The following is a 10,687-nucleotide window of genomic DNA, read 5'->3' as shown; positions in this document are numbered from 1 at the left end:
GTGCTGGAGTAGACATACTGATATGCCCAGTAAACACAAGGTCTTGTGAGACTTAATGGTACTGACCCTGGCATTTTACTTTTATATGTCTCCCACTCCGCACTTCTTGTTCTCTTTATGTTCCTATCTTTGTAGCCCAGTGGCAATTTCTTTTCATCTCCCCCAGTTTACCCTTAAATCAACCCAGCTTTTCTGCAGAAGGTCTTCCTGGCTTCCCCTCTGCTCAGAAGGACATCATCGCACCAGGAACTTGTCATCAAGTCCCTCACACCTTCCCATGCCAGGCATCACCCTCAGCCCTCTGGGGAAACTTCTAGTGCAGAAGTACCAGGAATTGACTAGGCAGACAAACAAACTTAATAAATAAATAAACAAATAAATAAATAAATAAATAAATAAATAAATAAATAAATAAAAGGTAAAATACTGAATTACCTTGTGGTCAGCAAAGGTAGGACAACATCTGTAACACATGATTGCAAAAGAGGGCTCAGATAAGATAAAATTTGCTGTGAGGGCACATTATGGTTATTTGCACACATTAGGATCTTAGCTATTAGCAAGCCTCAAGATATTTGTTTTTACATCACCCCCTCTGAAGTAGATGAAAAGAGTACTGTTTTTATCAGTTTGAGAAAGGAAAAACTGTAAAACAAAGATATCATTTGATTTTTCCATGGTTGTAGAAACCATGGAAAACAATGGCAACTATGGCAAACAGTTTTCAGGTGACCTATTCTATTCCATACTGTCTCTGTTCATACTTCAGAGTAGTCCACTAAGAGCAAGATGTACTTTTAGTCTTGTTTTTTCTCTTCTCTCTTCGTCTTTCAAAGCAACATGGATGGTTTGTTTGCTTGTTTTCACTTCTGTCTACTTGTCTTCACCTGACCACCACAGGACTTGATCTCTCTCCAGTGTTTGCAAAGTTACCTTGAGCACTGTTAACAGATGAACATTTGCTTTCAAACAAGGACAGTTCTTAACCTATGTGGGAAAGCTCCTGTATGAAGGAAAAAAAAAAAAAAAAAAAAAAAAAAAAAAAAAAAAAACATGGGAGGAAGGAGGTGAAGATGCTCCTCCTTTCATCTCCATTACTTGGTGCAGCACACAAGGATACACATTTCTTCCCCAGTACCATCCAGTACTGACATCAGGTCAGTAGTATTCCATTCAAGGAAGCCTTCATAGTTTGGCAGCAAGCCCAGTGGCCAGGCTGAAGGTTTGTAAGGAAGACTATTTTTTTGACCACAGAGTTCTGGCATCTCTGTCCACCAGGAAGGTCACAGCAAAGCACTGCTCGGCACAGGAGGATTGCTAGAAGATGTTGACCTCTTGGTGGCACAGGCTTTCTCCCGTCATATAAAAGTAGGCCAGATACTAAGGAAGTTTTTTTCTTTCATTTTGAATATATGTTAATATTTGGAAGTGTTCATTTTGAATAACTCCAGTGGATTGGGATGACATAGTGCTGTGGGGGGAAAGGAAATAGAAAAAAGTAGTTAAAAATAAGCAACATTAGTTGTCAGTACAATGCTGTTGTGAAGATGCTGAGCAGAAAGGAAGGCAAAGCCAATTCCTCATTTTCTCCAGCCTTCATTGTGTATCAAAACAGTAATGTAATATGTTTTTACATTGTGAACAAGTTCCTAGATCCCTCCTGGTTCATAACTGAGCAAAGCCAGATAAGCGACCAGGCAGAAGAAGAGCTGCTCCTAATCTGGCATAATACACATGCACCCCTCAATGCTTCCCAGCCTTGTGTTTGTGATCTTAGTGCTCCTACCTTCTGTTAGCAAAAGAAATCCTTTGATAGAGTGAATTTTAAGGAAATTTGTAGCACAAATTCAAAATTTGGAGAACAATAATAAGAACTGGTGTGTGGTTGTGTCTATCAAGCACATATATTCTTCCAGGAAAATAAATCTTATTTTATAACCTGCAAGTTTACTTACATTTATTTACTTTTCAGCATCAACTTATACACATTTTTCACTTATACAGAATATTTTTTCTTACTTTCATCAGAAAATCATTTTTAGTAGTTTTTACTCTTTAGTGCTGCTTATTAATATTTTTAATAATTAAAAATGTTTATCAGTTTAATGCATTTTAGATATCTAATTATTTGCAGACCTCCACTTACACATTGCTAATGGGACAAACATCTTATTGCCTCATTTATTTTTATTTGAGAAAGTATTAAGTTACCAAAAAAATACAGTGTGATCTAAAATGCAGAATATTTGACCATTTCATGATAGCCAGCTGATAAGCAGGGATTACTCTCTCAAAAAACTGAGACACTGTCCCTCTGAATATTTGATATGTGTTATTTGCTATTTGAACCAAATATCCCATCACTGTAGTGCTCTTGTTCTTCTTTGATTAGATGATCTAAGCTATAAAGGAGGTGGCTACTCTGATTAATTTGCTTTGGCTTTGGTTTTCTCTAAGGGACAGTGGAAATACTTTAGCTGGTGCAAATGACAGGCTATGAGAGGGTGGATGTCAGTCCCACAGAAAGAGAAAGAATTTATACTTTTTCTTATGCACAGGAGCAAGTGGTGTTTGTATAAGTGGCTTAGTATACAGAGCAACAGGTTAATATGTCTCGTTTTTTCCTTAAAAATCAGGGCAATAAAACAGTGAAAGCAAAATGTATTTTTAACTCTGAATTCAAGCTTCCATTTCTGAGATCTCTATTGAAAATGAATCTGTCCAATTGTAAACCAAGCCTTAATTATGCAAAGATATATTCATATGCTTAGCTGTACCCTAGTTGACTAGCGCCATTTTCATCAATAGGATTCATCACGGGGCTACTTAGAGACATTAACACTAATTAAACACAAGCATAAAACTCTTTGCAGGATTGAGACCTAAATGACTTCCATTCCCACTAAAAATTATTTTCATTTCATAATTAAAGCAAATTTTTATTACTGGCCTGGTGTCTGATCTCCAATTAAATGTACGGAGATACTAGTGCAAACACTTTCTAAAAGTCAATAAAAACGGTGAAAGTATCTGCACTTAAATTTCTTGCTAAGATTTGATTTCTGAGTTGTTCTCATTTTGCTGAAGTTCTTCACCATTTTTCATTATTACTCGGACTCCATGAACCCTATAAGCAGTCTTGTTTTTGTGTCCTATGTTCTACTAGCAACATTTCCAGAATTATAACACACATTTAAATTAAAATAGTTTAGTTGGAAGGGACCTATAAAGATCATTATGTCCAACTGCCTCCATTTGTGTGCTACCAAGGCACCACTTGGACTTCCCTCCTGGCATTACAATGATTTTTAGTACAGAGCATGCTTCCCCAGTTCTTACATGTTTCCCCATGATCCTACCCAAAGCTGTGGTTTGCTCTCCATCACGTATATTATATTTTATCACAGGCAAACCCAGACCTTTTCTGGAAGGTAATTTTAGGCCATGACCTACAAATGTTGAAAAGCCAAGGAGGAAAATATAGAAATAATAATAAATAGTTAAAATTACAGCCACACTATGGTATTCCCATGGAGCCTCCCTTAAAGAACAAAAATTCTATACAAGGATGTTACTGACCATAGGCATTGTGCCTTTTCTGAGGTCAAAATTATGTTCCTCCCAAGTTTGAAAAGTGAATATTGGACTCATGATCAGTCTTTTGTGGTTTAAAATCCAAGAATCACTTAGCCAGCTATTTCCCCAGCACTGTCAACCGCAGCAGAGAAACACATCTTAGGACTGAGGCAATTATACTACTAACAACATTAATGTGGTTTGGGGTGGTTTGTGGTTGTTGTTTTTTTTCGGGGGGGGGGGGGGGGGGGGGAGGGGGGAGGGGAGGAGGAATTGGGAGGGAACTAGTGAACCCCTTACTAAAAACATACTGCAGGGTTCAACAGCAATAACTAAAGTCCTTACAACTGTTCAGGTCATTAGCGTAAACAACTTTATTTTGATTTTACTTTTTCTCAAAATACATGCACTTTCAACTTCTGGTGGGCCTTTTCCAAGGACTTTTCTAGAGTGACGCTGGCAAGCCAAGGCCAAAACCTTAATACGTCTGCTTCAACCAACCCTGAAAGCACTGCTATTTATATTGACGAGACAGCTAGGAAGGCTAACCCCGGCTGGAGCTTCCCATCCAGCATGGGACTGGGGAGCCCAAGGGAAGACCAGGGATCCAGTGTTGGGCAAGGTGGGCTCCAGAAGCCCCACCACCGTCAGGCTCTGCCAAGCAGCATCGAGGAGCAGAGCACCAGCTATTTCTGCACCCTGATTTGAATGCTATTTGTACGGCTGGAGTCCTATTTTTGGGTATTTTGAGATCTATTTTGAGGTTTCGAATACTATTTTGACTCCACTGTGCGCATAATCCGGGAATATCAGGAAATATAACATCTACCAAAATATCCCTTCAAAGTCATTTTTTTTAGCCTCCTTTCTGTAGCTGGATTGAGGTGATCCCAGGACTTCCTTGCCATGCCCTTCCACACCCTGCTACCTCCATACCACTTCAAGCTCTACGCTCTGAAGCCTTGAGACAATCCCCAAAATATGAGTTTTGCTCAAAATATATGTGTGTGTTTATATATATGTATAAATTAAAAGTAATTGAGAGTGCGGGAAAATTTGCTTTGTTTTTTGTTATATATTTCACATATTTCTTTAAATTTCTCCACATGGGAAATCCATGAGGAGAAATAAACTTTTATATTTTAAAAACAAGAGGACCTGAAAAATCTCATACCACTGGTGTTTGAAGGAAAAGTGTTGCTGCAGCCTGAAAGGAACAGAAGTCCAGCAGGACCTTGTGGTCTAGGGACAGGGGACAAGAGACTGCCCACCCTGTCTGAATTTTAACTTTGTCAGGCACAATCACAGATTAAATTTCTGTACTAATAAATGGCACAGTACCCATTTCCTCTTCTCTGTACTAAATATTTCTGTACCATTGGAGGGCTACCATTCAACTTTACAGCCCTACTATGGCATCAAACTAAAGTGCCTGATTTGCATTTCCACAAAGGAATGTTTTCCAAAAAAACTTAGGCAGCAGCAAGAGACTCCAAACAGCTATCTTGCAGTCACACACAGTAGCACATTTCAAGTCAACTAAACTTACTAAGCCCTGCTCTATGTTAATAGCATGTTTCAAATAGTTTTCTAAGAGCCCAGAAAGTAAGCAGAAAGCGTGGTTTATTTACTGAAGATGTATCCTTTTAAGTCTTAGAGCTAATGGATATACTTTATGTTGTTGACAGTCCAAACGCTGCATATATTAATACACAAACTTACCAATATTAGGGCATGGGAGGTGTAAAAATAAAATATACTTACTGACAAAGCAAAAGCAAATGTGTAAGACATTTTGTGTCCTCCTGCTAATTCTAAGCTGCTTCTTTTGTCTAAAAATAAATAAATAAATAAATAAATTGATGTTCTTAAAGACATGAACACTCATACCAAACTCCTTGTTCTGCTCCCAGGCAGCACAGCATGTCTTTGCCTCAGTATCTCATAAGACCTTGCTGATGCTCTGCCTCTTGAGATCCCAAAGTGGGTTGGGCTGCAGCGCCAAGTGATGAGCTACTGGAATATGAGCAAAAAGAAATGCCAGCCTCCAAATCCATGCAGATGCCTGCCTTCTCCTTGGGCTGAATGCATCACAGGATGCAGCTGTTCCTGCAGGACAGCACACACACTCTGGCGCCAGGATGTTTGGTGGCAAGGCACGACAGCACGAGGTAGTAACTCCAGTCTTTGCTGCTAACAGGGTCCAGGAACCCTGCTCTCGATCTGAACACTGCAACCTTGATGCTTTAGTGTAATGAAGCAAAGCTGTTTTAAAATTACTTATAAAATAAACATAAAATGTTGGCAAAGCTGAGGAAGAACATACTTCAGGGAAGCTTCCAAGTAATGGCCACTCTTCCACCAAACATCCACAGACAGGGTGTAGATTGGCAGTGAGACTGCACCTTGCGGAAGCCGTGCCTTGTCGATGCAAGAGTTGATCACCTTTGGTTTCTCATAGTTACCTTTTGGCAAACCAAGATCTAACGTGCACAGATCTTCCATTACTCATCATACACTGCTACATTTCCAGCTCTGTTTTGGTTGCTTTCTAAAATCTTAGAGGACTCTTCGCACCAATGAGTCTTGACTTTTCAGTTCATTATTGGTCCATCTAGAATTAGATAAAATACTAACGTATACCTACTTGAATTAGTAGATGTAAACCACTATAATGTAAGAGCTTTAAAATAGACTATCATTTTTAGAATAAACATATTTTACATTTTTTGCATCAATTTAACCATTCCTTAGTCATGACATATGATGATTGTCAAAAAGAAAATAATAATAATAATAATAAAAAAGATGAGGAGAGCAACAGAAATACATTTGGAAAGGAAGTAATATTTGGAAAGTAATTTTTACTTAGAGAAGGAGAAAGAATTCCAAGTGAGGTAAACAATTTAGTTTGTAGTCATCAACACAGGGACACTTTTCACAGATATTTTCTTTCCTAGGTCACTACATTCATTGGATTTGAATTGGTTAGAGGGTTTCAGATTGAATTTCCACAATGAAAACAGTAAATGACATAAATTACTGGAAGAGCCTATGAAGCAAAAATACAGCCAGCTGAGATAAAAATTAGACATCTTTATACTGAACCTACTTCTACCTGTCCTATAATTTAAGATCCAGATTTCATATCTACTGCTAGCTACAGCATAAGGTTTATTAAATATTTCAGCTAATGGAAAATGATTAAGCTTTTTGGAAATTCTACAAGGGGAAAAAAATAGAGAATCTTTGTCTGTTGGGTCAAAGATTTGTTGTTTTTTTAAATCATCCTCTGCACAGCATTGACAATAGGTAATACAGTGTAATGCATCAATACACTATAACAAATTTTCTCTTTTAAATATCACTCTCATTCATACTGTGATTCAATTTAAAGAATCATTCAAAGATAAATCTAAATAAATAACAAGCTAGCTTTCAGGCAAACAAATGAATTTGCATTGTTTTATATTCATCATAAATATTTCACTTAATTACTGAGGTACTATGTTCAGAAATACAAAACAACATTATAAATTTATTAGCACTGTCCCTGCTGATTTTACAGAAGTTCTGTGGAATGTAAAAGCCAAAAGTAGAAACAGGCTCAAGAGCATAACCGAAAGAGCACACGCTGCATTCAAATGCTAAACTGGATTGACACACTCTGCTTTGCCCTGTGTATTTACAAGACATAAAGCTTCCTGTCTTGAATCAGGTGTTATCCTATTTATTCTCAAAACCCAAGGTCAACGAAACCCTTTTCCTTCTGTTGATTTTTCCAAACCTAAACATCTGACTTAGGCTAGTTCAGTATTATCTTGAAAACTATCACAGGAGTTATTTTTCCCCCTCATTGTAAAATTGTTAAAATGTAAAAGGATGTAACAGCATTTTTCAAAGGTTTAGCAAGGTCAGCTATGTGAAGAAAAAATAAAAAGCGCTACCAAAACATAAAAGCTCCAGTACGTAGCATTTATCATCAAAATTATTTAAGTTCTTTAATGGCTCCGAAGGCTATGAAAAATATTTTTAAAATGTAAATATATGGGTCTTTCAGAAGAAGTTATCCTTCTTTGTAAACCACAGTATCACTGGTGATTTATAATTTTCAGAAAATCTTAATCCCACAGGAAATATATAAGAGTTCTTCTTTATTTTTAACCTAATACTGGCTCTAACATGGAATGCCGTTTTTATTATTAGCGAAAACTCTATTATTTTTATTTGCTTATAATGAATTAAGATAAAATCTGAAACATTGCAAGTATGAAACCATTTTAAATACAGATTTTTTTTTTCCTCTTTACCGTTGAAACAACTTGAAATGTAAATAAAATTGTGGCTATCACATTTCCCTAGGGATTAAGTACTCTTACTGTTCAAATGTCATTAATTACCTTTAATGCCGTTATGAACTATTTGGAGATTATCATTATTAAACCGTTAGAGTATTTCTTAATTCCTCCCCAGAAAGCCACAGAGCAACAAGCTGAGCCTATCCTCCCCCCTTTTGTTGAAATAACAATAGCCTGGAGGAATTGTGTCTAAAAAGAAAAAGTCAAGAAACAACAACAGAAAATATTCTGCTTGACTAAATGAGAAGTAGGCAGAAGAGTTTGTGTTTAAACCATTTTCTGTTTCATAAGCAGAGTATCTGCGTCTGATGCAGCCCGATGCAAGCGGCTAGGTTTCTCTGAGTAGCAGCATATATCCCTCTAATGCAACTATCTTATCTCTAACATGCCTGTTTTGGCAATACTGGAGAATGTCTAATAACCCCCCCCTCCTAAACAAGAGCATCCCCTGCTCGTAACTACAGAGGACAAGAAGGCAAAGTCCTGTGTGTGTGCATGCACACGCATGTGCAGCTGCACTGCCAGCACACGCCCAGTGCACAGCACTGCTCTTTTCCCCATGTGCATACCCAAAATATAGGGTGAGGGTTCAACAGGCAGCTCTTGTGATCAGTGAGTGAGTTTTAAAGCAGCTAATATAGAACCTTAAAAAAAAAAAAAAAAAAAGCATTAAAAAAAAATGAAAGAAAAAAAAAAAAAAGAAAAACAATAGAAGTTTTGTGGTCCAAAAGAATGAGTCCATGAGTAAATGGTAATGCCCTCACTGACTGCCAAAAACTTCAGTTTAGGGTTTTGAGGATGTTTCATTGCTCCCTAAAATATTCACTGGAACAGAATATAGATATTATATAGTGGAATTCTGGCAATACATTTCATATTTGAAAGTGCAAACTGCATGCCTTTTTAAAAAAAATAAAAAATAAATAAAAAAATAAAAATCCTTTCCTCCTCCATTTGCAAGACAATAAACCAATAAGGATTATGGCATAGTTGTTTTTTGAAATGTGTCGCTTGGCTATTTCTGTGAACCGTTGAGCTGTGAGGATGAGCCTGCTCCACCACAGAGGTCATGTGTTCCTGCTACCTTCACACACATCTCCTCTTCCAAGACAAATCACAGTGCTTGAATTCATACTTTGAAGCATATATTTTACTTTGTTATTGTTACTCGACTTGCGTTTTTCATTCAAATACATACCAGCAGTTTTACAAACGCATGTTTAAAAGACTCGAGCAATGACTGGCTACCACTGGTAGTTGCTCACTGCAGTGTTGCCAAACAGACAAAGGCCTTGAGCACAGCTGAACACAAACTTTTTAAGGACTACCCGAAGAGATGGGAGTGGACATATCTTCAGCATTTATACAGTCCTGGTACTGAAAAACAAGCTACTCGTAAGCTTGGATGCATGCATTCAAAACACACATTCTTACTTGTGCTAGCACATTAGGTAAGGTATTCTGAGGGGTTCCTGATCACCTTTTTTAAGCAAATGGATGAGTGGTTTTCTCCAAAGAGACAAGCAGAGGCCCTCAGCTTTCTTGGTTTGGGTTTCTAGCTCTCCACACCTCTGCTCTGGAGGAGTTCCCAGCCCACACCTGGAGCACAGTTGGCCAAATTTGGTATTTTAATGACACAGAGGGGCTGTAAGGCAAAACTGCCTGTGGCCAGCTTAATGAGTTACCCTAAATCATCCAGAAGGGTCACACTCTGGGGCCATCTGTGCTAACAGAGAGGGAGAGGACACCAGAAAAGGGACTGCTGGGGTGAGAGGTGGGGAAAGGGCCTCAGCAGGACCATTGCAAGGAAAAGCGGTCATCACTGGGGGAGAAATATGTGGCAATGAGATGGTGATGGCTGACAGAGGAGATGGGAACAAGCTTTTGTCTGTCCCTTTTCCAGATCCCATCTGCACGTTGCCTCTGCTGAAAGGTAATGCAGTGCTCGGGTCTGTTACGAGTTATTTCAGTGAGGAATGTCTGGCTTTTTATGGCTGTTTTAATTGGTGACAGTACTCACTGCTTAGCATGCTCAATCTGGCACCGATGTTCTCCCATGTCCTGCTCCACAACATCCCGAATGCTCATCCTGCCCTTCTCAGAAGCTGCTGCCCTCCCAGGGTCCCTTCCCTGGTGCTACCTGCTCAGGTCCACGTAGCGCCCATGCAGGCAAATCCTGGCACACCTCGCCGGGGACTGACTCTTGTGCTGTCTGTCCAGAGAGCATGGAAAGTGAAAAAAGCTTTAGAGCATAATAGAATTCAAAAAACTCTTCTTATTCTTTTGTCCAAACCAGTAACTAACAGTTCAGTCCACTCACTCTTTTGTGCATAAAAGATTTTGTATCTGCAGGATACCAGGTTCTGACAAAAGAGACTGTCACACACCTTTGCACAATATTTCTTTCAAGTATCTCAGAGAAATTTTTCTACCAGTAACTGGCAACACTTCTAGAAGAAGGCAATTATTGTGTTTCTGTAAGTGAGACAAGCAGACTTAAGTACCTTGCCAAAGGACAAACAGCATAACAGTGGTAATAGAGTCAGCATCTCTTGCCCAGCAACTTGCACACAATTCTTCCAGCCTAATGGGCAACAAAAGTGTCAGTAGGCTTCAGATCCAAGGCTGGCTCGCTTCATTACGCACAGGGCATGTAGAAGAGCCTATGTGATTCACCTGCCTCCTCCCTCTTTTCACAAGAGAGCAGCTAAGCCCACCAGAGCTCACCAGAGGGCTTGTCTTGTCCCTCTCCA

Source organism: Oxyura jamaicensis, chromosome 7, assembly GCF_011077185.1.
Source record: "Oxyura jamaicensis isolate SHBP4307 breed ruddy duck chromosome 7, BPBGC_Ojam_1.0, whole genome shotgun sequence".
NCBI lineage: Eukaryota > Metazoa > Chordata > Aves > Anseriformes > Anatidae > Oxyura > Oxyura jamaicensis.
Note: the sequence above shows the minus strand (reverse complement) of the source record.